This window comes from Mastigoproctus giganteus, chromosome 14 (genome assembly GCF_048544385.1).
Source record: "Mastigoproctus giganteus isolate SK-2022 chromosome 14, ASM4854438v1, whole genome shotgun sequence".
Taxonomy (NCBI): Eukaryota; Metazoa; Arthropoda; class Arachnida; order Uropygi; family Thelyphonidae; genus Mastigoproctus; species Mastigoproctus giganteus.
The window spans coordinates 73,687,678-73,714,926 of record NC_143588.1 but is presented as its reverse complement, the minus strand read 5'-3'; the positions used below and the strand labels follow the sequence as shown (position 1 = coordinate 73,714,926).

Below are 27,249 nucleotides of genomic sequence, written 5' to 3'. Positions count from 1 at the left end.
TGGAACTTGGAGGCCTTGGGGTGTTGAATGTTAGGATGAGAACTCGGGTAGGGACAAGATTCCCATCCTTACGCATGGATATTCGCTTGACAGCTGTTACTCCTTGTTCTTTTAATTCAGAGCAGATCTCTTCTTCAGAAACGTGAAGAAGATCCCACTCTGATATCACACCTCTTGAAGAGTTCAAAGTTTTGTGAGGGGTTGTGATGATGGGTATTCCCCCTATAGATGTGGCTTTCAAAAACTTTTCAGCTTGATTTACATTTGATGCTTCTATTAGAATATCTCCAGAACGCAGCCGTTTTACGGATTTGGGTGAACCTGCCATCCCTTCTAATCCTTTCTGGATGAAGAAGGGTGACATTTTCCCAAGTGACTGCTCTCCGGTGGAATGGAGAATGAGGAAAAGAGGTGTCACAGATGTTGTTTTCTCCTCAGTTCTGGCTCTTTTAGCTGAATTACTTTCACTCTCATCTAACGATCGATTAGGTAGGGGCCTTGTTGGGGCCCCAGAAGAAGGATTTAAATTACTCATGAGAGTAAAGAAAAAATGTCTGATGCCTAAGTACCTCACCCACCACGGAGCCCTACGAGGGGGCGCCCACCCGTGAACTAGCAGGTACTGCGTACACGAATGGGACGCCGAGTTCGCTTAGAACACCATACCCACGTTACCAATAAGTCTTTATCCCGTCCCAGGACCAAAGGGAGGGAGACTTATTGGAACGCAGTTGACCCTAGCAGTATAGAACCACCCGCCGATTGATCCCAGTCGAGCCGGTCCGGGACCGCCCGTCTTGTCGAAGCAGGGGCCAAAGTGGTGTATTAAGGCTGGGCCCCTCAACCACCAGGATCCCCCTTTCCGCTTCCACGGGTCGCGGCGCACGGCTGCACACGCCGGATTCCAAAGATGTAACCCTGGAACCAAGGTATGGGCGTTAGATCCCAGTGATGCTAATCTGGAAACCCAGCAGCATCACTGGGAGGTCCCCTCACCACGTACAGGTGCCCACGTTGAGGGGAAATTGTTCAGTGCCCGGGCTCCCCACCCACCACGGAGCCCAAAGGGACGCCCACTACCCGGCATGCAATAAATGCGCTCGGGAGTGGGACGCCAGGACTACCCAGACACTATACCCGCACCGCCGCCAGCCTGAATCCTGTCCCTCGGACCATGAGTGTAGGGGCGTGGCATTGACACGGTTGACCCTCGCAGGCGAGCCTACTAGCCGATTGATCCTAGCCGGGCCTTCCAGGACCACCCGTCTTGTCGAAGCAGGGGCCAAAGTGGTGTATTGAAGCTGGGCCCCTCAACCACCAGGATCCCCCTTTCCGAATTTCCACGGGTCGCAGCGCACGGCAAACACGCCGGATTCCATTGATGTAAGCCTGGAACCTGGGCTGTGGGCGTTGGATCCCAGTGATGCTAGTCTGGAAGTCCAGCAGCGTCACTGGGAGGTCCCCTCACCACGTACAGGTGCCCACGTTGAGGGGTTAAGTTCCCAGAAGGAAAGAAGGGGGTGGTAATACAGCGTTCCCTTCACTTGTACAACTCAATTCAGCAAAATTGCACCGAAATAATGTAGCAGACCAAGGCTTCCTATATTTGAGTATTAGCAAATTGTTGCATTTTAAGCATAAAGGATTGTAATGGGTCAACCGTTTAGTCTCTGACTCCTGCTCTTTGACTACATTTTGGGGACTTTGGAATAAGGACAAATCAAACAGCCTTTGAATTACCCCTTGAGCGTAATCACAGCATTCATTCCAAGTGGTGGACAATGGCCTCAGTTGCTAATGCGCCAATAAACCCCAAGTAAACCAATTCATTCCAAGGTTCAAAGGGTTAAACATATAATCTTGGCCGATTTGATTTAAGGACGCGGTTGCATCAATACATTGGACGATTTCTTTTTTATTTTACTACACTCTCTCTCTCTCTCTCTCTCTCTCTAGGTGTACCCGCTTTTGAAGCAGGAATGGACTATTTTGAATGTAATTGTGGTGAACCGAAGGGTAGATGAACAGTGTCCAAGTACGCGAGATGTGTACTCAACATTCTACAACAGGGATAAACTTTAGATTGGCCCTGTTGAATCCATCCCGAATGCGCTAATTCGGGATGGATTCAAGCAAAAGAGTGTGGGGTTTTTAATAAGCTTTCATTTTAATTTTTCTGCTCGTCCCTCCCTTCCACCCTTACCTCCTCGTTCTCGGCAATGAGTCGAAGTACGTTACAGAAAAATGTCGCTTGATGAATAAGAGGTCATGTGATGTGAATTCTCTCTCTCTCTCTCTCTCTCTCTCTCTCTCTGGAGTTCTGTGATTGGCTGATTATTAGGAATGCCTAGTTTTATTTTTGCGTTTTTGATTATTTATTAATATACTTGGGTGTTTAACGTGAAGTTTATTACATTTTGGTTGTTGTCCTCGTTTTGGCAGTTTTCTTGATTTTCCTTCTCTGTTCAATTGTAATTGGAGTGAAAGTTTGGTTTGGTTTGGTTTTTAATGGCGCATTGGCAGCTATGGCCATAATGCGTCAAATCAAAAAATAAAACTAATACAAAAATATTGGTCAGCCTTAGAACAGGCTACCGTGTCAAAAAGGTAAAAATGATACTATGGTTAAAAGTATCACAACAGGGATAAACTTTAGATTGGCCCTGTTGAATCCATCCCGAATGCGCTAATTCGGGATGGATTCAAGCAAAAGAGTGTGGGGTTTTTAATAAGCTTTCATTTTAATTTTTCTGCTCGTCCCTCCCTTCCACCCTTACCTCCTCGTTCTCGGCAATGAGTCGAAGTACGTTACAGAAAAATGTCGCTTGATGAATAAGAGGTCATGTGATGTGAATTCTCTCTCTCTCTCTCTCTCTCTCTCTCTCTCTCTCTGGAGTTCTGTGATTGGCTGATTATTAGGAATGCCTAGTTTTATTTTTGCGTTTTTGATTATTTATTAATATACTTGGGTGTTTAACGTGAAGTTTATTACATTTTGGTTGTTGTCCTCGTTTTGGCAGTTTTCTTGATTTTCCTTCTCTGTTCAATTGTAATTGGAGTGAAAGTTTGGTTTGGTTTGGTTTTTAATGGCGCATTGGCAGCTATGGCCATAATGCGTCAAATCAAAAAATAAAACTAATACAAAAATATTGGTCAGCCTTAGAACAGGCTACCGTGTCAAAAAGGTAAAAATGATACTATGGTTAAAGGTTAAATAAAAGGTATAAAATATATACTTAAATCTTTGTGTATAAATTGATCGAGTGTAAAAAATTAAAAACGTCAGACATGTTGTCTCTGTCACCTAAAATCTGATTGAGTGTAAATGGTTCAGCCAGATTATTAAAAGTTCTTAAAAAAGATTGTCTAAAGACAGGACATTCGATAAAAACGTGAGAAACAGTTAAAATGACGTTACACGTCTCACACATAGGTGGGCCATCCGCCCTCAGCAAAAAGGAGTGTGTTAGATGGCTATGACCTATGCGGAGCCGAGCAAGAACAACTTCCTCTTTTCGGACCCTGCGTAGACCGGACTGCCATTGCATGATTACAGGCTTAATACGCTGTAGTTTATTCGCGGTCTGTCCGTGCCAAGAGTCTTGCCATTGGGAGTATAATTTACATCGTATTATTTGCCTGTAGTCTGTATATGGGACTGACAGGCAATGACTATCCAGGGAAATGGCTGATTTGGCAGCGGTATCAGCTAATTCATTTCCCCGGATCCCAATGTGGCTTGGGATCCAGCAGAAGCGAATGTTAAATTCTGATTCAAAGGCAGAACAAAGCATCTGCCGGATCCGGGACAGGACCGGATGAGAGTTGTACCTCATCGATATTAGAACCTGTAACACGCTCAATGAATCACAGTAAATCATGTACCTTTGGTAATCGCTATTTATAATGAACTCAAGGGCTATTTCAATTGCATGCAACTCTGCAGTATAAATGCTAGCTTCTTGTGGGATCTTGAATGATAATGTCTTCTGAGGAAATACAACACCAGATCCCACATAAGATTCTGACTTTGAGCCATCTGTATAGACTGGCAGAAAGTCAGAGTACTGCTCTCTATGTGATGCAAAGAGTTGCTGATAGACGGTCGCCGGTGTATTAGCCTTCTCCATGATCTTGAGGGAGACGTCACACATTGGCAAATGTGCATACCAGGGTGGAAGGAGTTGCTTTGGTGACTGGGCAACATTGTTTACCGTCATGTTTAGTTCATTTAATAGCCCTTGCATCCAAATACCAAAAGGTCTGTTGGCAGTCCGACGGGTGTTATAGAGATTTTCCCAACGTGGCTCAAAAACTGATGCCCATGTGGGATGATCAGGCAGGGCTTTCAATTTAAAGGTGTAATGTAAAGACAACTGCTTACGTCGAAAAGATAGGGATGGTTCATTTGCTTCGACGTAAAGGCTTTGGACTGGAGATGTGCGAAATACTCCTGTGGCTATCGGAATGGCCTGATGGTGAACTGGATTTAACCACCGAAGTGCACTATCTCTAGCAGATCCATATACTTGGGACCCATAATCGAGTTTAGAACGGACAAGGGCTCGGTAGAGACGAAGAAGAGTAGAGCGATCTGAGCCCCATGATGTTGACGAAAGGGCACGAAGGATGTTAAGCCCTTTAACACACCTTGTCCTAAGCTGACGAATATGTTGAAGAAATGTCAACTTTTTGTCGAAGATAAGTCCAAGGAATTTGACTTCTGCTACGACTGGGATGTTGTTTTGCCCAAGCCTTAAATCCGGTTCAGGATGAAGATTACGTTTGCGACAGAAGTGTACACAAACAGTCTTCTGTGATGAAAATCTGAACCCATTAGCCAATGACCAAGATGTAAGGTGGTCAATGGCTTTCTGCAGTTGCCTTTCAATGACCCTCATATTGCATGAGTGACAAAATATAGTAAAGTCGTCAACATAGAGGGCATTGTTTATTGTGGGCGGAAGTTGTTCCGTGATAGAGTTTATTTTGATTGCAAAAAGCGTGACACTTAGAACGGACCCTTGTGAGACTCCCTCTTCCTGACAGAACTCTCTCGAGAGAGTAGATCCTAAACGCACTTGAAAATGACGATTCGAAAGGAAGTTTTTGATAAAGAGAGGAAGGTTATCCCTAAGACCAAAGTTGTAGAGGTCTTTTAATATTCCAAATCGCCAGGCTGTGTCGTACGCTTTTTCAATATCAAAGAAAACTGCTACCAGATGCTCGGATTTAATAAAAGAGTCACGAATGTATGTTTTAAGTCGGATTAAATGATCCAAAGTGGTTCTGTCTCTTCGGAAGCCGCACTGAGTCCTGGAAAGCAGATCATTTGTTTCCAAATACCACACAAGGCGGGCATTAACCATTCTTTCCAGGACCTTGCACAAACAGCTTGTCAGAGCAATAGGACGATAGTTACTTGGATATCTAGGATCCTTTTCTGGTTTTGGGAAGGCAAGGACGATTGCTTTCCGCCAGGAATCCGGAAATTGTTTATCAAGAAAAATTCTGTTAAATAAAATTAATAAGTGATTTTTAGAATGTGGTGACAGATGTTTTATCATTTCGTAGTGGATGTCATCGGGCCCGACAGCACTTGCATGCGTAAGAAAGAATGCTGCATTTAACTCTTCTTGTGTAAAGGGCTTGTTATATGGTTCGAGCCCTTTTGAAGAGAAGTTTAATGGATGTTTCTCACGTTTTTCTTTCAAGGCCAAGAACTCTGGAGAGAATGATGTTGTTGCAGATATTTTCGCAAATGTTTCACCTAGAGTATTTACAACTGCAGTTCGGTCTGCAATTAGACATCCATTGTGCTCGAGAATCACCGAAGGGCACGGTGGGTATTTGCCCTTCATTTTCTGGATCTTGTCCCAGACTACTTTTGAGTTGGCAGTCTGGGTTATGGATGATGTAAAACGGATCCAAGATTTCCTTTGGCTCTGACGTTGGATATAACGTGCTTTTGCACGTGCACGTTTAAATGATATTAGATTATCGGTCGTGGGATATCGACGGAATATCCCCCAGGCTTTGTTTTGTGCCTTTTTTGCTGTTGTGCACTCTGAATTCCACCAAGGTTTAGGAAATAGTGGAAACCGGCTGGATGTTTTTGGGATTGCAATTGCAACTGATTGGACAATACTTGCTGTAACGTACGCGACTGCATCATTGATATGTTCCCGACTGACTGTAGCGATGTCAAGATTTGCCAGATGTTGAAAGGCATTCCAGTCAGCCTGATCAATCTTCCACCGCGGTAAACTAAATGGCTGACACGATCTACCACTAGTTAAGGTGGTTATCACGGGGAAGTGATCACTTCCATATGGGTTTTCTTCCACCTCCCATATAGCTGAAGGAAGGAGGGAAGGGGAGCAGATAGAAAGATCAACGGCAGAAAAAGTACGGGTAGGCATGTGGAAGAAAGTGTGTGTTCCCACATTGAGAAGGGAGAGGTCATTGTCATTGAGCATACGCTCTATGACTCGTCCCCTTTCGTTAATGTTAGTACTACCCCACAGAGTGTTATGTCCATTACAGTCCCCAAGAAATAATAAAGGGGGAGGTAATTGCATGACGAGATCATCAAGGTCTTTCTGGAGGATGTCAATACCAGGTGGTAAATAAAGAGAGCAAACAGTTAATAAAAACCCCACTTTAAGGCGAATTGCTACATCCTCTACGTTGGTTGTAAGTTGCAAAGGCTGAAAGGGAATCTGGTTGCTCAAGAGGATAGCAACTCCTCCATGGGCAGGACCGTCCCCAATTCTGTCCTTACGAATGATCGTAATGTTACATATGGTGGGGTCATCATTCGGCTTTAAATAGGTTTCCTGTACACAAAAGCACGATGGCTTGTACTTTTGCAGAAGTGCCTTGATGTCATTAATGTTTCGTCGGAATCCACGACAGTTCCACTGTAAAATTTTAGCCATTATTTTGGCTTGGTGAGTCCATCAGGCGGCTTCCGAGGTGTTGAGGGCTTACTTTTATCAGTCTTGGATTTGTCTTTTTTGGGGAAGAAAGGGCGCTGTCCTGTGTCCATCTCTTCCTCCGTAAAGAGTTCCAAGACTGAATCGTCATGTACCTCCTTGGTTTCGACATCCATTTTTTCTTGTCCTGGCATGGGCTCTTGATTTTTTTGTACTGTTACTTTAGTGCTCGCTTTTGATAGTGCTTGAGCACTGGGAGGTACCGATATTGGAGTGGCAGCTGACTGCGATTTCTGTGCTGGTTTTACTGAACTTAATAGATAGCGGGCGATGGGTGTGAATGACTCTTTTGGCGGCACAGTCATATCCGTTTGGGTGCCAATCGAGCATTTATTGGATACCTTTTCGGCGTATGTTGCTTTGCCGCTACTTACTGGTTTAACTGCTTTCCTGGCCTCTTGGTATGAGATGTTAAGTTCTACCTTTAGTCGTTGTATTTCCTTTTCTTCCTTCCACCGCTGGCAAGCTCTTGAATATGCAGGGTGTTCTCCATTGCAGTTAATACATACGGCTTTTGTAGCTGAACATCCAGTTGTTTCGTGGTCCTTTGCACCACATCGAGTGCATGCAAGGGAACCACGGCAGGCCATTTGCGAGTGTCCATATTTCTGGCATTTGAAACGCCGTAAAGGGTTCGGAACATATGGACGCACGGGGCAGTTAATGTATCCAGCTTTAATCTCATCAGGAGATTTAGGTGAATTGAATGTCAGGATAATATTTCTGGTTTTAACCAGTTTCCCATCCCTACGTTCACTAATTCTTTTGACGGCAATAACTCCCTGGGACTTCAATTCCGAGCAGATTTCCTCCTCGGTAACGTCGAGAAGGTCCCACTCTGAAATTACACCTCTCGATGAGTTCTGTGTGGTGTCACGGTTACAGGGATTCCTCCGATTGATGTTACTCGGAGTAGATGTCCAGATTGCCTGTCATTTTTAGTTTCAATCAAGAGATCCCCAGAACGGAGCCTCTTAACTGATTTGGGTGAACCAGCTAACCCATCTAACCCTTTCTGTATAAAGAAAGGTGACATTTTACCAATCGGTTTTTCATTGGTGGAGTGCATGATTAAAAACCGTGGGATAGGCCCTGATGGTAGTTCTGTCCGCTGCCTCTTTGACGCAATAGTGCTGTCAATGTCTACATTTTCAGATAGGGACCGGGTTGGGGCCCCTGAAGAAATATGTTTATCAGGATTCATATAGGTTTTTAAATTGTTCAGTGCCCGGGCTCCCCACCCACCACGGAGCCCAAAGGGACGCCCACTACCCGGCATGCAATAAATGCGCTCGGGAGTGGGACGCCAGGGCTACCCAGACACTATACCCGCACCGCCGCCAGCCTGAATCCTGTCCCTCGGACCATGAGGGTAGGGGCGTGGCATTGACACGGTTGACCCTCGCAGGCGAGCCTACTAGCCGATTGATCCTAGCCGGGCCTTCCAGGACCTCCCGTCTTGTCGAAGCAGGGGCCAAAGTGGTGTATTGAAGCTGGGCCCCTCAACCACCAGGATCCCCCTTTCCGAATTTCCACCGGTCGCAGCGCACGGCAAACACGCCGAATTCCATTGATGTAAGCCTGGAACCTGGACTGTGGGCGTTTGATCCCAGTGACTCTAGTCTGGAAGTCCAGCAGCGTCACTGGGAGGTCCCCTCACCACGTACAGGTGCCCACGTCGAGGGGTTGGAGTGAAGGACTGCGAGAATGCTGCATCTTTGAAAAACGATTGTTTTAACAGTGTGATTGGTGCACCAAAGTGAAATTAATAGCGTTGGAATATGTTTTCAGTGAGATGAGCTTGGTGGAGAGCAAGGATCGTACGGATGGTTTTCAGTGGGTTTGTGGAACGAGAGAGGACAATGCTCATGTTAAAAGGTCTGAACGGAACGGTCGTGGTTCTTGGAGAGCAAGCTAAGAACGATTGAATACTCTTTCTGACCTAATTTTGGGTTCGGAAGGTACGGTATGAATTTGTAGTGTTCAGTTGGGTGTGTGTTCCGCGACCTGTGTGACTGCACGACTTAATGTAGGGAGGTATGTGTTGATCTGTGAGAGAGAAAGTTGTATGATTGGTGGTGCGGGTGTTGTTGAAATTTATCAGAGCAAGTTTGGTAAAAGGAAGTACAATAGAGCTGAATGGGCAATGGGTTTTGGGGTTCAACGAGGATCAGCAACGTGTGTTTTTTTATGGTTGTTGAAAATAGGTGTAAAGGAACTGTCCTAGATATCATTAAGACTTCTGTTTTCCCGGTACTACTGTAGCACCAGATTTCTCTAAGTTTAACAAGTCTCGCTTGATTTCAGCAATCCTGAACTGGCGCTGACACCAACAGAATTGAGGGCTGTTATCAACGATCAGTTTGACTTACCTCACAGAATATATGTGGAAACGTAGTCATTGGGGCAGTAGCAACTTTCTTTCTTCACTGTCGTTACTGAAATATACAAGTAGGCAGACAAACAGTGGTTGAGGTCATTCCACTACTCAGGTAACTGTTTCGTTGGTGTTTAGTAGTGATTGTACGATTTGGTAGTTTGCAATATTAGCAGGAGCCCCCAGAAAATTATTGCCGTTTTTTATGACAAACAGACGGCATGTGACCGTCTGTTTGTCATAACTTTGTATGGTGAAAAAGTAACGTATAAATCCAGTAAAATCTATAAATACTTTGTAGCTTTCGAAACAATTGTCTCTTTCTCAGTAGTTTGAACTTAACGGATACAGTTACACATACTGTGACACGTGTGTAGGCACGTTATTCAGCCATTAAACTGAAGTTTATTGTCCCTGCAGGGAGACAAATAAACACCAGTTTAATGACTGATTTGATTACAACACATACTGATAGCAAATCATCTTCATTATCCGTGAAGCTGATTAGCTATAAAATTCACGTCACAGCAGAGAATTTGACGACTTGAATTTCAGCACGCAGTCTTCAGTTAGCTGATCGCATTGTGAGGTGGTACAGTTGAAACTTTTCTAGGTTCCATGTCTTCTCCTGTTGAGATAAAAACGGAAGATCGAAGGTATTATTGAACAACAAAGGCAAGTTCGATGTAATTGTGGTGAATTTTATTCTGTATTAAGTTGTCAGCAAAGAATAGTATCATCAGTTAATTACGTATAAATATTGTAGTAGTATCCAATATTACCTTCAGCAGCTGTTCAAAAATATGTTGGCTTTTTAAAGTATTTTTGACGATTTCTCATTTTCATTAGCGTATTTATTTTGCGTCCTGAAGTGTATTTAACCGCACTAAGAGGAATAGTTGTCATCTGGTGGTGTTGTTTATGTTGTTTATGGGGTTTTAAGTGCAATGGCTACTTAGGCCATATTGCACTTAGAAAAGTGGTAATTTTAGTGGTAGAAGCAATTAGAAACGGCTATACATTCCTATTTGTTTTAGGAAGGAGAAGAATTCTGCGATGTTTGATTTTTCGCCTATGATATGGCTAAGTGACAATGGTACCTTTAAGCTTGCTAGAGAACTGAATGACATTAGTCGAGCATTATGATACAGAGTACATTCTAGAAGTATGTGTTTCACTGTAAGTGGTGTATGACAATGATTACACTCAGGAGGGTCATTCCCTGAGAGGAGGAACAAATGAGTTAAATGAGTATGACCGATTCTGGCTCTGGTTAGGATTACTTCTTCTTGTCTGTTAGTAATGAGGCTAGAGGCCCATAATTTTGGTACAGGTTTAATTTGAAAAAGTTTATTATGAATTTGTGCTTGCCATTGTAGAGTCCATCGATCTTTACATATACTTCGGATCTTCATTTTATAATCAGTAAACGGTATTAAGAAATTTGTTGGGGCTGCTCTAGATGGATGTTTGGCAGCATCATCCGCAATTTCATTTCCTGGTATTCCAGTATGACCAGGTATCCAGCAGAAAATAACTTTTTGTTGGCACTCTCTCAGACGTATCAACTCTGTTCTAATGAGCTTTAATAGAGGGTGAGTAGACGGGGAATTGTTTTGCAAGGCTGATAAAGAACTCTGCGAGTCTGTGTAAATTAAGCTCTTTTGAATTGACATATGGAAAATACTTTCTATAGCAAGCTTTATGGCATATAATTCAGTTGTGTAGCTACTGCACTCTGTTGGGAGAGATAGAGAAATGGTAGCATCTGGGAGTACTACTGCTGCGCCTGATCCACTCTCGGACTTCGATCCATCTGTATAAATTTTAGCGAAGTCAGGATAACGTTGAGTATGCGCTATGTGTAGCTGCTGGATATTAATATCTGATAGAGAGTGTTTACCCCATTGGTAGAAATAATTGTCACAAGATGGTGTGATGACAGACCATGGAGGTTCAGGATCTATAGGATCTCGTAAAATTTTATTGAAGTGTACATCCCAATCTTCTGCTAGCTGTTTTAACCTAATACCAGCAGGCCGAACTGTCTGTGGTTTGTTTCTGTATAAGGTCATAAACTGTGGATTGTAGAGTATTGGCCAATTAGGATGGGTCATCTGGCTTTGGATCTTGGTTGCATAATTCAGCAGCAGCATCTTTCTCCTGATATTTAGGGGAGGTTCATGAGCTTCAACATACAAGCTTTGCACTGGAGATGTTCTGAACGCACCTAGTGCTGTTCTGAGAGCTGAATGTTGAATAGGATTGAGGCGAGATAAAGCGCTCTCCCTAGCAGAATCGAAGACAGGGGCACCGTAGTCCAGTCGAGATCTGATTATGGATCTATATATATGTAGCAGGCTTTGGCGATCTGCTCCCCATGTTGTGGCTGATAAGACTCTGAGAATGTTCAGTTTTTTTTGACAAGTAGTCCGGAGATGTTCAATGTGCTTTTGGAAATTTAACTTATTGTCAAAGAACAATCCCAGTAGACGAGTACAGTCAGTTATGGGAAGAGGATGGTTATTCAATTGCAGCTCAGGTTCAGGATGCATATTGCGTCTAGAGCAGAAGTGTATGGCAGTAGATTTCTGGCTGGATAGTCTATAACCATTTTGTGTCATCCATGTCAGGATGCGATTCATTGATATTTGAAGTTGGCGTTCAATGTAATGCATGTTTTGAGAATGACAGGAAATCGAGAGATCATCTGCGAAAAGGTATGAATCCACCGTTTTCGGAATGAGTTCAATTATATGGTTTATTCTCATTGCAAACAAGGTAGCGCTGAGAACAGATCCCTGTGGAATTCCTTCTTCTTGGATAAAGATTTTAGAGAGGGTTCCCCGATAACGAACTTGAAAGGATCTCCGTTGAAGAAAATTTTGGATAAAATATGGTAAATTACCTCTCAGGCCAAGAGAATGTAGATCCTTTAAGATTCCAAAACGCCACGTAGTGTCAAAGGCTTTCTCAACGTCAAGACAGACCATGACGAGATGTTCCTTTTTGATGAAAGCATTTCTGATATTTGACTCAGCTTTGATCATAAGATCCAAGGCGGATCGGTTTTTCCGGAATCCAAATTGTTCTTTATTTATCAAGTTTTGAGACTCGAGGAACCAGGTGAGACGGCCATGTATCATTTTCTCAAGAGTTTTGCTGAGACAGCTGGTGAGGGATATCGGTCTGTAATTTTGAGGAACCGAATGATCTTTACCGGGTTTTGCAATCGGTATTACATAAGAATGACTCCAGGAGCTGGGGAGGGTATGTTCAGAAAATATTCGATTATAAAATATGAGCAGCGAAAACAGTGATCTTTGATCCAGATTTCGGAGCATTACATAATATAACCCATCAGGGCCAGCAGCACTGTTTCTTGAGTTGGTAAGAGCTTGCTGTAGCTCGAACATGGTAAATGGCTGATTATACGATAAAGCCGAATTGTCAGCGTAATTCAGTTTGGATCTCTCTGCAACGGTTTTACGTTTTTGGAATGATTGATCATAAGCATTATAAGAAGACAACAGAGAAAATACAATTCCCAGTGCATTTGATATATCTGTGGGATTAGAGAGTTCTTGTCCATTCCAGTTTAGTAGCGGGGTGGATAGAGGAGGAAATTTATTGTTTAAACATTTTATTTTTCTCCAGATTAATCTGATATCGGTATTTTTATTAACTGATGAGGCGAATTTAATCCAAGTTTCTTTTTTTGCTTTGCGTCTGATGTAGCGAGCTTTAGCTCTGAGCCGTTTATAGTTAATAAGATTGGGGGTGGTAGGATTTTTGCGGAAAAGATTCCATGCTTTGTTTTTCTCTTTTTTTGCATTATTGCAATCTTCATTCCACCAGTAATTTAATTTTCGTCTATTACTTGCTTGATATTGAGGAACTGCGACGGATGCAGCTGCCAGCATTTGATTTGTGATATGCTCAGTAACGCTATTGATGGAACCGGACTGAATGATATCGTTGTCAAATGAGATGTGCGATCTGTATTTTTCCCAATCAGCCTTTGAAAATTTCCATTTAATTGGACTTTCTATTGGGTAGGAACAGGATGTTTGAATTTTGCAGATTAATGGATAATGGTCACTACTATAAGGATCATTCAGAGGTATCCAATCTATACTTGGAAAGAGGATTGGGGAACATATGGAAAGATCTATAGCAGATATTGAGCCAGTAGGGAGATGCACATATGTAGGAGACCCAGTATTCAGTAATGTTAAATTCTGCCTATCAATCAACGTTTCGATCAGCTTACCCCGTCTGTCTGAGGTGGGGGAACCCCATAATGGGTGATGTGCATTAAAGTCTCCTAGTAAACAAAACGGTGATGGTAACTGCATAACAAGATCTTCAAGTTCCTGAATAGTATATTGATGATTGGGCGGAAGATAAATGGAAGCCAATGTCAAAGTAATACCACTAACAACACGCGTGGCAACAGCTTCTAAGGATGTTCGTAAGGGAATACGTCTGGCGGGGATGGAGGAATCCACGAGTATCGCTACTCCGCCATGAGCGTTATTAGACACAGTCCTGTCTTGCCTGAATACAGTGTAATTTTTGATTGAGACTGAGACCAGTGATGTCAAATTAGTTTCTTGTAAGCACATTGCAAGAGGTTTATAGTGATGAATTAATTCGTATATATCATCTAGGTTACTGCGAAGACCTCTACAGTTCCATTGTATAATATGTTCCATTATTTGGTTTTGTAAGAGGAAGCTGAATCTGTCTGCTTTTTATGCGTAGGTTGTTTGTGACGGTCAGATTTAGATTTTTCTTTTCTAGGAAAAGAGGGGCGTCCTGAATCATTTTTATCCTCCATGTCTCCATCTGCATATAATTCAAGAAAATCTTCTTGGTTGGGCATATCATCTGTATCCATGCTTGTTGGTTGTTTCACCTCCACACTATCTGATTTATGTACCTTTTCTGCCACTGTATTGTGGGTTAGGTTTTGAGTTGGAATTGTGAGTGGCGTATTATTACTTTGGTCCACTAACTGTGATTCAGATGTAGGCTGAGTTGATAGTACGGATCGAGCCCAGTCGGCGATCGATTTATCTGGAGAGACTGACACTTCTGTTTGACATGCTACTGATTTGTAACTATGGGCAGCCGAAGCATAAGTAGTTTTTGGAATACTTGATTTTACTTGTCTTCTAGCTTCTTGAAAAGATACTTTATTTTCTGTCTTGTATTTCTGTATTTTTTTTCCTAACTTCCAAAGATCACAATCTTTGGAGTAGGCTGGATGATTGCCCTTGCAATTAGGACACTGCGGAGTTTGTGCCTTGCATTCAGATTGAGTGTGAGTTGTGCATCCGCAGTTTGGACATGTTGCATCTCCACGGCATGCTGTCTGGGAGTGGCCAAATTTCTGACATTTGTAGCATCTCAGAGGGTTCGGGATATAGGGCCGAACACGACAGTTTAAATAGCCTGCTTTAACCGAGGATGGTAGATTCGGCGAACTAAAGGTTAAAATTATGCTACGGGTTGGGACTAAGATGCCGTCTTTTCGTATCATGATTCTCTTGGCCTGAGTTACATTTTGATCTTTTAGTTCCTGAATTATTTCTTCCTCGGAAACGTTCAATAGGTCCCATTCACTGATCACTCCCTTGGAAGAATTCAGGGTGTTGTGTGGAGTGACTTGGATTGGAATTCCACTTAAAGATGTAAGTTTTAACAGGAGGTCGGAGTGTCTTGGAAGAGAGGTCTCTATTAGCAAGTCGCCAGATTGAAGGCGTTTCACCATTTTTGGAGATGCTGCTGCATTTACAAGGCATCGTTGTATGATGAAAGGCGAAAGCTTGCTGACAGATTGTGAAGACAGAGAATGGATAATCAGGAAAGCTGGAGCTTCCTGCTTGTTTGCATCCTTTTTTAGTCTTTTCGACAATGAAAAGTCATGATCAGTTTCGTGGTTGTCTTGTTGCGAGCTCTTTGGCTCTAATCGTGGGAAATCATTAGTATCCATGTTTACTCCTTTTAGCCCTGGGAGAAGTACTTTCTTCTCCCAGACTACCAGCCCCGCCACGTGGAGGCAGGAGCAGTGCCACCAGTGACCAAGCGGATATTAAGGTTAGTAGAGTGTGAGTATTTAATATAAATACTAAGAAAGAAAGGTAGATTCCCTTTCTGGGTTCTTACGTAAGACTTTTTAAGTGAAGAACCGCTTTAAGTGAACAAAACAGGAGAAAATCGTACAACAAAAAATAGAACTATATCACTTTCAAAGATCACTTTATGAGTCGCAGAGAAAAATCGCTTGTCACTATCGCTTGGCACTCGGGGCCTCTGGTGGTGAACTGCTGTCCAGTTGGCAGTCTTTTTCTACTGGACCATTAAGTGTTTCTGGACCTTTTTGAAATAAAGCAACCAAGAAAGATTAGCTAAACAATATTCATCAAAACGAACTTTTAATTGATTTTAGGAAAACGTTTTTAGAAAACGTTTTAAGTCTTCCAAATTATTAATGGAATTTTTTTTCACGGCAAGGCAAACAGCATCAATTAGTACACGATGCTTCTAGTGGTGTTGCCAGAGATGACCGAATTTTGGGTAAATAAATGATTTAACTTGTTCATTTGGGCTTGTGAATTTACGAAGCAGTGAAAGATTAGGAAGAGAATAGAATAAAGCTGGAATATTGAGTAGTTAGTTTATCCTAAACTACAGAATAATTAGCATTAATAATACATTAGTGTTAATAATTCAAGTTTAACTATTATGATTTATAAAAAATAATTTATGGCTTGGAACCCTCTGTCTTGTATGCCCTCAACAACTCAATGCACTAACACATTGCGCTTCGTACAATGATGCAATTTGACCAAAGCCCCAAGGTGGAAGTCCAGACAAGGGAAATTCGACCATCTTTCAGGGGGCTTCACATCGCTTACAACACTACTTGTGCGTGTATTCTAGGGTAGACCTGCCTGTTTTCTGGATGAAAAACTCAACTTCCAACAGAAAGCCATGCAACACACGCTGAATAACTCAGTCAGGTTAGAAGAAAAGGTGATTATAACCACTGCCTTACACTGAGGATATGTTTTAAGTAGTTTCGTGTATCAGTGCTTATATTTATCATTCTCGACAAACGACCTAGAAAAGGTTTAGGTTCGAATTCACCTAATGACGAGAGATTTTTGATAGCCTTTTTTTTCACATCGTAGCTCAGCCTTATTCTGAAACTCGTGGACAACTCTAATATTAAAAATTAACAAGTGCTTAAGTTCACATCCAACTACCATAAATTGCAATGTTATCATAATTAATAGAACCAACCACTTATGTCCATCAAGGCATCAAAAACAATACCTTGCTGATATGATCAAAACAAGGACACTGATTACGAATATCTGATTGATATTGGAGTTCTAAAAACAAGTTTTTGTGCTCCGTGACTTTCCGTCTATTGACATTTGTTTTTTGCGTCAAGGTTACCGTCTTCAGCACCAGAACTATGAACGTGCGCAATCTTTGGAAATTGCTCAAAAATCAAAGGTTAAGTTACACGAAGAATCTGTTGAGATTGGGCAATAGCAACATCTCGTAAACATCAGTAGTGGTTGCTTTGATGAAGACAGTCTAAGTGCAAAGTAAGTTTTCAGTATTCACTGAAGGTTGTTTTCTATTTCAAGTTGGACGGATTGGGTTTGGGTTTTTTTGGTTTTATTGGCGCATCAGCTACTAAGGCTATAATGCGCCAAGACCAGGTCATTTCTAAACGAAAATTTTTAAACTTTCAGAGACCCAATTAGTTAGGTCACTATGTCAAAATGTATAACAAATATGTAAAAGAAAAATGTAAAAATTTTATATATGAGTAAAAATATTTATTAATTTTAAAACGATAAAAACAGCAGACACGTTGTCATTGTCAGATAAAATCTGACTGAGTGTATAAGGCTCAGTCAGATGGTTAAAAGTGGTAGGACGGATATTGCTAAAATCTGAACATTCGACTAAAATGTGTCTGATTGATAAAACTGTGCCACAAGACTCACACATAGGAGGGTCATCCGCCCTCAGCAAAAAAGAATGTGTCAAATGACAATGTCCTATGCGGGTCCGGGCAAGAACAACTTCCTCCTTACGATTCCTGCGCAGACTAGACTGCCACGGTTCAATTACAGGCTTTATTTGATATAATTTATTCGCAGTCTGTCTATTCCACGAGTCCTGCCATTGGGAATGTAACTTTTGATGTACTATTTGCCTGTAGTCTGTATAGGGGACTAACAGGCAGCGGTTATTATGGGGAATTGCTGATTTGGCTGCGGCGTCAGCCAAATCATTTCCCCTAATCCCAATATGACTGGGAATCCAGCAGAAGCGGATGTCATATTCGCGTTCATGGAGAACGTGAATCTTCTGCTGAATGCTAGACAGAACTGGATGAGGATTATATCTCACAGATATTAGAGCCTGTAACATGCTAAGAGAGTCAGAATATAAAATGAACCGTTGGTATTGGTATTTACTAATATGATCCAAGGCTAACTCTACAGCGTGCAGCTCTGCAGTAAATATGCTGCATTCAGAGGGAATCTGCTCTGATACAGTGCTGTCTGTAAAGACAGCAGCAGATCCCACATATGATTCCGACTTCGAACCGTCTGTGTAGACTGGCGCGAAGTCAGAATATTCAGTTCGGTGTGCTGAATGAAGCTGCAGGTAGACACATGATGGAGTGTCCGACTTTCCCCAGTTTCTAAGCGACAAGTCGCATGCCGGGACACGAGCATGCCAGGGTGGAAAGGGTTGCTTTGATGTTCGGGCAACCTTGTCTACCTTGATATCAAGTTCTTTGAGTAGCTCTTGGATACGAATACCAAAAGGACGATTGGCAGTCTTTCGACTATTGTATAAATTTTCCCATCGTGGCTCAAAAACGAATGGCCACGTAGGATGGTCTGGCAGGGTTTTCAGTTTTAAGGCATACTTTAGAGACAACTGCTTACGCCGAAGTGATAACGGTGGTTCGTTTGCTTCGACGTATAAGCTCTGGACAGGAGATGTTCGAAATGCTCCAGTAGCGATGCGTATAGCCTGATGATGGACGGGGTCCAGCCACCGCAGGACACTGTCTCGGGCCGGGGAATATACCTGGGACCCATAATCTAGTTTGGATCGCACTAGTGCACGGTAAAGCCGAAGAATGGTACATCGGTCTGCTCCCCAAGATGTAGAGGAGAGCGAGCGGAGAATATTAAGTCCACGTGTGCACTTGGTGCGGAGTTGACGAATGTGATCCAAAAAAGTTAGTTTTTTATCGAATATGAGTGCCAAGAATTTTGTGTTTGCTGCTACTGGAATAGCATTTTGTCCGAGCCTTAATTCGGGTTCAGGATGAAGATTACGCTTGCGACAAAAGTGTACGCAAACGGTCTTCTCCGGCGAGAACCTGAAGCCATTTGCAAGTGCCCAGGAATTCAGACTATCAATGGCTTTCTGCAGTTGTCTTTCAATTACCCTCATGTTGCACGACTGGCAAAAAATGCTAAAGTCATCAACATAGAGGGCACTGTTTACAGTCGGAGGAAGTTGTTCTGTGATGGAATTTATTTTTATGGCAAAAAGCGTGACACTTAATACTGATCCTTGTGGTACTCCCTCCTCTTGGCTAAAGGAGCGAGAGAGTGAGGATCCCACACGAACTTGGAACGATCGATTGGCTAAAAAGTTTTGAATAAAAAAGGCAGATGCCCTCTTAGGCCTAGGCTATGTATGTCTTTTAAAATGCCAAATCTCCAAGTTGTGTCATACGCTTTTTCCATGTCAAAGAACACCGACACCAAGTGTTCGCGTTTTAGGAAAGCATCCCGGATGGATGCTTCCATTCTAATAAGATGGTCCAAAGTGGACCGGTTCCGTCGGAAGCCGCACTGGATGTTGGAGAGAAGGTCATTTGATTCTAAATACCATATTAAACGAGAATTGAACATTCTCTCCAGGATTTTGCACAAACAGCTAGTCAGAGCAATAGGACGATAATTGGTGGTGACTTTTGGATCGTTTCCTGGATTAGGAAAGGCAAGAACGATTGCCTTTCGCCAGGAGTCCGGAAACTGCCCTTCAGTAAAGATTCTGTTATACAGAAGGAGCAGACAATCCATAGATGTTGGTGGAAGATTTTTAATCATTTCATAATGGATGCCATCTGGTCCAACGGCACTTGCTTTGGAAAGAGTGAGCGCTCTTTTCAGTTCCTCTATAGTGAATGCCCCGTTGTAGGGATAGAGCCCCTTGGTCTTAAAATTAAGTGCTTGCCTTTCCAGTTTGTGTTTAAGGACCAGGAACTCTGGGGAATACGAAGATGTCGCAGAGATCTTAAAGAATGTTTCCCCCAAGAGCATTGGCTATTGCAGTTGGATCTGCAATAGCGCATCCATTATAATCTACGATTGAAGAAGGGTGGGATGTATATTTACCCTTCATTTTCCGGATTTTATCCCAGACTACCTTAGAGTTGGTAGACTGGTTAATAGATGATGTAAAACGGATCCACGATTCCTTTTGACTCTGACGACGGATGTAGCGTGCTTTGGCTCGTGCACGTTTGAAGGCTATAAGGTTGTTCGTGGTGGGATATCGGCGAAATATCCCCCACGCTTTGTTTTGAGCCTTTTTTGCTGCTGTGCATTGTGAATTCCACCAAGGTTTGGGAAATGGTGGAAACCGGGCTGATGTTTTTGGGACAGCTTTAGCAGCTGCTTGGACGATGATTTCTGTGATGTACTGTACTGCGTCATTGATCGGCTCTTGACTGACTGTGCTAAGATCGAAATTTGCCTGTTGTTGGAAGGCAGTCCAGTCAGCCTGATCAATCTTCCACCGTGGTAACCTAAAAGGAAGACATGGTCTCCCACTGTGTAACAAGGTTATCACAGGGAAGTGATCGCTTCCGTATGGATTCTCCTCCACTTCCCAGGTGAGTGAAGGGAGTAGAGAAGGGGAGCAGATAGAAAGATCAATGGCAGAAAAAGTACGGGTAGGAATGTGGAAGAAGGTGTTTTTTCCAGTATTTAGAAGGGAAAAGTCATTGTCATTGAGCATACGCTCTATGACTCGTCCCCTTCCGTTGACGTTAGCACTACCCCACAGGGTGTTATGTCCATTAAAATCCCCGAGAAGTAAGAAAGGGGGAGGCAGCTGCGTTAGAAGATCATCAAGGTCTGCCTGGGAGATGTCAGTCCCAGGTGGCAAATAGATAGAGCACACAGTTAATAAAAATCCCACCGTAAGGCGAATTGCAACAGCCTCTACTCTAGTTGTAATTAGTAAGGGCTGCACTGGGGTCTGGTTACCCACAAGGATAGCCACTCCCCCATGTACAGAGCCGTCCGCAATTCTATCCTTTCGAAAAACTGTGATGTTATGCATGGTGGGATCATCATTTGCCTTTAGATATGTCTCCTGCAAGCAAAAGCAAACTGGCTCGTGCTTTTGCAGGAGAGCCTTGATGTCATCTATATTTCGCCGGAATCCACGACAATTCCATTGTAAGAATTTAGCCATTATTTTGGCTTGGTGGGTCCATCAGGCGGCTTCCGAGGTGCTGAGGGCTTAGTTTTATCAGTCTTGGATTTATCGTTTTTGGGGAAGAATGGACGCTGTCCCGTGTCCATTTCCTCCTCCGCAAAGAGTTCCAAGACTGAATCATCGGGTACCTCCTTCTGCTCTACATCCATCTTTTCTTGGGAACTAGGGGGGACTTCCCCTTTCTTATTCTTTTCTTTCGTATCTACTTTTGTAATTTGTGGAGCATTAGGAGGTACCGATATAGGAGTGGCAGCTGACTGGTCCTTTTGTGCAGGTTTTTGTGAACTTAATAAATACCGCGCGATGGGAGTGAAAGACTCCTTTGGAGGAATGGTCATGTCCGTCTGAGTTCCGACGGAACATCTCCCTGCTACCTTCTGGGCGTAGGTAGGTCTGTTGATATTCAGGGGTTTGACCGATTTCCTTGCCTCCTGGTATGATATATTTAGCTCTGCCTTCAGCCGTTGAATTTCTTTTTCTTCTTTCCACCTCTGGCATGCTCGTGAATAGGCCGGGTGTTCGCCTTCACAGTTAATACAGGTGGGTTTTGCGGCTGAACATGCTGTTGTTTCGTGGTCCTTTGCACCGCATCGAGCGCATGCAAGGACTCCACGGCAGGCCATTTGAGAATGTCCATACTTCTGGCATTTGAAACACCGTAAAGGGTTCGGAACGTATGGACGCACTGAACAGTTGATGTATCCAGCTTTAATCTCCTCAGGAGGTTTAGGAGTGTTAAAAGTCAGGATAACGCTCCTGGTTTTAACAATTTTTACATCCCTTCGCGCAGTAATTCTCTTGACGGCAATGACTCCCTGTGGTTTTAATTCAGAGCAGATTTCCTCCTCGGTTACGTCGAGAAGGTCCCACTCCGAAATGACACCTCTCGATGAATTGAGTGTTCTGTGTGGTGTCACCGTTACAGGAATTCCTCCGATTGATGTTGTTCGGAGTAGATGTTCAGATTGCCGGTCATTTTTAGTTTCAATTAAAAGGTCTCCAGAACGAAGCCTCTTAACTGATTTGGGTGAACCTGCTAACCCGTCTAACCCTTTTTGTATGAAAAAGGGCGACATTTTACCAATTGGTGTCTCATTGGTAGAATGCATAATTAGGAACCTTGGGACTGGCCCTGATGGTACTTCGGTTCTCTGCCTCTTTGTAGCAAGAATGCTATCTGCCTCTCCGTCATTATTTTCAGATAGGGACCGGGTTGGGTCCCCTGAAGGAATACGTTTATCAGGATTCATGGAGTTTATTAAAGTGTTCAGTGCCCGGGCTCCCCACCCACCACGGAGCCCAAAGGGACGCCCACTACCCGGCATGCAATAAATGCGCTCGGGACTGGGACGCCAGGGCTACCCAGACACTATACCCGCACCGCCGCCAGCCTGAATCCTGTCCCTCGGACCATGAGGGTAGGGGCGTGGCATTGACACGGTTGACCCTCGCAGGCGAACCTACTAGCCGATTGATCCTAGCCGGGCCTTCCAGGACCACCCGTCTTGTCGAAGCAGGGGCCAAAGTGGTGTATTGAAGCTGGGCCCCTCAACCACCAGGATCCCCCTTTCCGAATTTCCACGGGTCGCAGCGCACGGCAAACACGCCGGATTCCATTGATGTAAGCCCGGAACCTAGGCTGTGGGCGTTGGATCCCAGTGATGCTAGTCTGGAAGTCCAGCAGCGTCACTGGGAGGTCCCCTCACCACGTACAGGTGCCCACGTCGAGGGGAAGTTGGACGGAGATATTGAGTAAAGTTCTGTTTTTATTTCCGCATCTTGTTATATAATTTAATTTTGCCACCGGCGTTTTCTAGCAGACTCTTCATGTAGAAACGCTGATATCTCTTACCCTCGTTGGTAGTACAGTTGGTGTAATGACAGTCCTCCCCAATTAGATTGAAAAGAATTGAGTTCGAATCCCATCAATGACGTGAAGATTTTTATGGATCTTTTCACAACGTTGCAGAGGTAATGTTTTAGGCGTTGATGCCATCTGGGAACTCGAGTTTTTCATAAAGCAAACCGACAACAGAACCCACCCAACTTAGACATTCTACGTTGGGTGGGTTTTGCTTAAAATCCTACAACAGGCAATCTGTAATAATTTACTCTTCGTAGTCGGTTGTATTTTATTCCATTTCAAAGCAAGTAACATTCTCTGGAAGGCAGAAAACAAGTTCTGTTTCGGGAAGTGTGGGAGGGAAAATATTCAATTTCTCTTTCAGGATGCATGCTCAAGAGTTTGTCTAAATGGCATCTCGAGTTTGTAGCTCAGTCTGCTGAAAACCTGAATGGTATCCACACTGAAATTTGCCTTTAGTAACTTTAGTATTCATAGAAATGGGACCACCACTGACTGACCAAACTAACGGCACTCCCTCAAATTTTCGTCCACTCAATACCGCACTTATCCAAAATGGGCTTTTTGTTATCCATACGGTTAGCCCAAATGCAAATGAGTGAAGTGTAAGGAGAAATAAGCCTAGTCAGTCATCTGAAGGTAGTGATAAAGGCCAACGCCCAAATAAGTGAGCTGAGAAGGTAAAGTTGTGGCCCGAGCTCGCCAGAATAACAGAACCGAAGGCTAAATAGCAGTATCGAAGATCAGCTCATAAATTCCTAAGAGACTCAGTGATGCCCTATACTGACGAAGACTACAGCCCATTGAGAAACGAAAGACCCTAACAAAAGGTCCTGTTCAGTATCAGAAGTGTTTAATTCACATCAGTATTCACTTGTAAATTATAGGACTCTAAAGAAGGGTTAGGAATTATGAGGGACACTAAGATTTATGTATATTTCAAAAATGTGTAATTAAGATAGGGTTCAGTAGATAAAGGTAAAGAGGGAGATTCATAGATGTAGAAAGTTTTCTTGAGTAACGTAAAGTAAGGTAGCAGTTTTGGAAGTGGGATAATTCAGAGATTTTAGATAGTAAGAAAAAATAGAAACTCCCCACAGAAGTATGTTACACTTGTGAATCTAGCAGAAGGCTGCAAGACCACATCCATGAGTATGAGGAGATTACCCCAGCACTCCCAATTTTTGCTCGATCCGCTTTTGCTGAACATTGTTGGAATGAACAAGCATAAGCTTGAGTTCCAAGGCAACGTTCGCGATTGACTGCTCCCGTTTTCTTTAGTAGTAATTCATATTCCTACGGTGAGCCATAATTTCTATCGCAGTAAGAGTATGCGCATGGATCCTGCCATCTTAATTTCAGAGGTACTAGTATGTAATACTGGTTCACCAGTACTCCTCACTAGTACTGGTGAAATTCAGATTGAGCAAATTTTCTTGACCGGTGGTTCAAACCTGCTTTCAGTTCAGTAAACATTGAGGACAGGGTCAGTCCTCTTTCGGTATCCAACAGTTTTTTTTTTTTTATCCTTGAGCTTATTGGATACGACAGCAGTTGAAATTCGCTGACTTAGATTTTAAGAAAAAAAATACCCTTCATCGGATACGGAATTAGTATACCATATGCAAGGGTCCTTTTTGATCAAACTAGTTCGAAGCACCAAAAACGTCGCGAAATGCGACTTTCCCATATATCTGTTGGCTTGATGATTGCATTGCATAACGGATCCAGAAAGGCAGCCCATTGTTATTGGGTTAGACAGCCAAATTGCTTCACTGCCTTTAAATAAAGCAATAAACAACACTGACTGAATATCACACGTATTTCATGTGATCTTTATTGAAGCTTCCAAAAGCTTCTGACATATGCAAATTAACCAAAGTGGTTCTCAACAATTCTACCATTTGAGCCCTGAACCTCTTAATCCACCAATTGATCATTAATGATTATTCTTAAAATTAAAATATTTTCACTCTTAATTTCTCAAATATTAATGCAATTTTTTCATCTTTAGATGATACGGCTGTTTGTAGTTTTCACCTGTTGGGCCGTAATTAGTTCCGTGTACTGCAGACACGGTCTCCCTTCAATTGTGCAAACATCTACTGGTGCAGTAAAAGGGAAAGACATCGACGTACTTGGAAAGACCGTTCGAGCTTTTCTTGGCATTCCTTATGCAAATCCTCCTACAGGTGTACGAAGATTCAGGAATCCTGAACCAGTCACGCCCTGGAAAGATGTATATAATGCTGAATCGCTAAGACCACCTTGTTTCCAGACGAATCTTAAGGTTCTTCCTTGGACAGACACGAGACCAGCAAGCGAAGACTGTTTATATCTTAATCTTTGGGTTCCACAACCTGACATACAATGCAATGGCACCAAAACAATGGCAGTCATGATTTGGATACATGGAGGGGCATTTTATGCAGGATCTTCCTCTATGGATTTGTATGACGGAAGAATCATCTCAACTTTTGGTAGTGTCATTATTGCCACAATTAACTACAGACTTGGGTCGTTCGGATTCTTGAGTTCTCACAGCGATGACGCTCCTGGAAACATGGCAATGTATGACCAAGTTCTTGCCATTAAATGGATTGTAGATAACGCAGCGGCTTTTTCTGGAGACCCTTCTATGATAACGATATTCGGTGAAAGTATGGGTGCTATCTCAACGGGCTTTCATCTTCTCTCACCACTCGTCAACGGATTGTTTCGAAGAATCATCTTACAGAGTGGAAGTCCTTATCTGGGTTTCGCTGCAACCGATAAGAAAACAAGCATTTCAAGAAGCGATACCTTTGCCAAGATGTGTGGATGCAGCAGTGAAGAAAGTGATATGTTTAATAATGCAGAAACCGTCATTGCCTGTTTAAAAAATAAAGATCCTGCCGAATTGGTGAAGGTGGAAACAAAGAACTTGGAAACTACTTTAGTTTATTTTACTACCGAGTACGGTGATCAGTATCTACCTCAAAATCCTATCGAAGCTATAAATTCTGGGGCGTTTCCACCAGTTGAAATCTTTGTGGGAAACAACAAAGATGAAGGTACAGTTTTCCTCAATTACTTAATGCCAAAGCTGTTCCCTAATAACAGCGCGCCAGTCTTGAATAAAACACAAGGAGTCGAAGTGTCGCGCAATATTCTCGGGGGTTTTCCAGCTCCAACGATTGAAGAAATAATAAACTATTATTTTCAAGATGTCAACGAATCCGATTCATCGGTAGTTCTTAAAGCAGTGCAAAACTTAGTTAGTGATTTAACAGTTGTTTGTCCAGCAGTATACTTCACTGAACTGTTTGCCAAAAGTAACCCAGAGGCCTATTATTATTTTTATACCCATCGTCCCAGCAATACACCTTGGCCAGAGTGGATGGGTGCGACACATTTTGAAGAAGTTCAATTCGTTTTCGGATTGCCTATTAGGAAGTACCCATATTCCTACACCTCTTCAGAGAGGATGCTCTCTCAGGATATGATGAACAAATGGATTTCTTTTGCAAAAACAGGGTAAGTTATGAAAAATTTAATATTCAAAGAGACCAGAGTTTCTATTAACTTTAATCTTTATTCTACAGAAACTGTAACATTGTTTGTATCGGTGTGATCCACGCTGACCTAGCCGAATATTTGAGAATCGGACAACAGGATCTGTTAGTTTCTAATGGTCCTCGAAACAGTCATTTAGGGGGATATGGCAATGAGCTTATCTATAAGATAAGAGTTCACCTGCCTCTATCGTCATCAACGCTTTTCAATGGAAACCTTGGAAATAAGTCAAATTCATGAATTTTGTGAGCTCCCTGTCATCGCCCGTCCAACAACTGTTAACCACTGAGCTAAAGGGAAAGATCCCCATTATGCCTGTATTAGGAACTTTAATATAGGAAGCTAGAAAACTACTTAGTTTCTACACAATGTGAAAGATGCAATCAAAATTGCATCTTTTACATTGAAATCTGTTTCAAATTCATTTTTTCAACACCTTCATATTCTGACTTTTTTTATCCAAAAATCCATCCTTAGACACTTAAATGATCTGTAATCCTTCGTCCATTAACTGAATCCTACTCGTGGGTAGGTGGCAAAAAAAGCAACAGGATGTACTGAACAATTATCAAGAATTACCATATTCCCAGTTTGCGTTCCCTAAACGCAAACAACCCATTCAGACCAGTGAATATTATGAAGTCATTCTGATGACTATGAAAAACAACTGACCCTCGTAGTAGATAAACCGAGCATTTCGGAAGGCACCTGTGCGTTCAATACCTGGTCAGATAGTTCATGGCATTCGTACGTTGAGCTAAGAGGATCTTATGTGCCAAAAGATCCCTTACATGATCACACATCCACCACAGCCTAATGAAACCAAACAATGAATCAATTGGACTGTTTTTCCCAACACGGGTTCTAGAACAAAAAGACCA

At 42.7% G+C, this 27,249-nt stretch overlaps 1 pseudogene; it reads left to right on the top strand.

Moving 5' to 3' along the window:
* LOC150075245 (acetylcholinesterase-1 pseudogene) overlaps positions 1 to 27,249 on the top strand; it is a 53,164-nt pseudogene that overhangs the window by 24,980 nt on the left and 935 nt on the right.